The sequence below is a fragment of the Loxodonta africana genome, chromosome 3, assembly GCF_030014295.1.
Source record: "Loxodonta africana isolate mLoxAfr1 chromosome 3, mLoxAfr1.hap2, whole genome shotgun sequence".
Classification (NCBI taxonomy): Eukaryota; Metazoa; Chordata; class Mammalia; order Proboscidea; family Elephantidae; genus Loxodonta; species Loxodonta africana.
The window spans coordinates 135822064-135823922 of NC_087344.1; the positions used below are offsets into that span (position 1 = coordinate 135822064).

General features: G+C 46.5%; 1 non-coding gene across 1 annotated transcript; it reads right to left on the minus strand.

Moving 5' to 3' along the window:
* Positions 1 to 896: 896 nt before the first annotated feature.
* Positions 897 to 969, minus strand: TRNAK-CUU (transfer RNA lysine (anticodon CUU)). The gene has a single exon. It is a non-coding gene; the product is annotated as a tRNA-Lys (tRNA).
* Positions 970 to 1859: the final 890 nt, after the last annotated feature.

Genomic DNA, 1859 nt, shown 5'->3' on the forward strand with positions numbered 1-1859 from the left:
TTTGGAAAAAGATAGTGCGAATGGTTGCACAGTTTGAAGAATGTAATCAATGTCACTGGGTTGTACTTGCAGAAATCGTTGAGTAGGCGTAGGTTTTATTAGGTATATTTTCACCAAAGGCACTCAGATACATATTTCTTCTCTCTCTTTTTTTTTTTTTTTCCTGATGTGTCGAAAATATATTGTTGCTGTTGTTAGGTGCCCTCAAGGGGGCTCTGACTCTTGGCCACCCTATGTACAACAGAATGAAACGTTGCCCAGTCCTGCTCCTGCTAACAATCCTTGCTATGTTTGAGCCCATTGTTGCAGCCACTGTGTCAATCTGTTTGATGGTCTTCCTCTCTTTCACAGACCCTCTACCAAGCATCATGTCTGTCTCCAGGGAGTGATCCCTCCGAATAACACATTCAAAGCAAGTAAGAGGAAGTCTCAGTGGCAGCAACTGACAATTTACAAGCTCTTTTTTAAATTCTGTTGGGGGAGCTTAGGTTGCAAAGTAGTTAAGACCTCTCAGCTGCTAATCAAAAGGTCGGCAGTTGAAATCCACCAGCGGTCCTTGGAAACCCTATGAGGCAGTTCTACTCTCTTCTATAGGGTCACTAAAAAAAAAAAAAAAAAAAAAAAAAACTAAACCCAGTGTCATTGAGTCGACCCTATAGGACAGGGTAGAACTGCCCTGCAGAGTTCCCAATGAGCGCCTGGTGGATTTGAACTGCCGACCCTTTGGTTAGCAGCTGTAGCACTTAACCACTATGCAACCAGGGTTTCCATAGGGTCACTATTAGTCAGAATTCACTCGATGGCAATGGGTTTTTCTTCTCTCTTTTTTTTTTTTATTCGCTTGGTAAGCGGCCAGAGAAGATTTTATAACAATGGAAGGGAGGATAAAAGGTACCCGCCCAACGTGGGGCTCGAACCCACGACCCTGAGATTAAGAGTCTCATGCTCTACCGACTGAGCTAGTCGGGCGCTGCTGCTTTTTCCTTTCTACATAATTATCATTGTCTTTAGAGAGCTGAAGTCATAATTACTCAGTGTTGAAGTAATCCCTGAGTTTACAAATTCATGGACGCAGTCTCTACCTTTTCCCACTGAAAAACTCGAGGCTCAAAGACAGAGCTTGCACAGGGTCCGGCGGATTCACCGGACGTGGCAATCAAGAGTCCTGAAACCCCGATATTTCCGAAAATTCCTTCTGGACCCGGTCACTCTGAGAACCCGGTTTCGAGAACTCGGGCCCCGGAAGAGCGCGAAGGGAGGGCGGTGAGTGCGGCAAACAACCGCCGGGAGCAGGAGGACAGCGGAAACTTGCTCCTGGGACCTTGGAGCTGCAGCCCAAGCTCCGTCTTCCAGGTCCAAAACCCTTTTCTGCCCTAAACCATGATGGGGGAGGGGGGGCAGAGGGCGACACGTTATTGGAAAGTAGGTCCAATACCCTATTTGGGAGCACAATTTTGTTTTTTGTTTTTTTATAATAACTTTTATTAAGCTTCAAGTGAACGTTTACAAATCCAATCAGTCTGTCACATATAAGTTTACATACATCTCACTCCCTACTCCCACTTACTCTCCCCGTCTTGAGTCAGCCCTTTCAGTCTCTCCTTTCTTGACAATTTTGCCGGCTTCCCTCTCTCTCTATCCTCCCATCCCCCCTCCAGACAAGAGTTGCCAACACAATCTCAAGTGTCCACCTGATATAATTAGCTCACTCTTCATCAGCGTCTCTCTCCCACCCGCTGACCAGTCCCTTTCATTTCTGATGAGTTGTCTTCGGGGATGGTTCCTGTCCTGTGTCAACTGAAGGTCTGGGGAGCATGGCCGCCGGGATTCCTCCAGTCTCAGTCAGACCATTAAGTTTG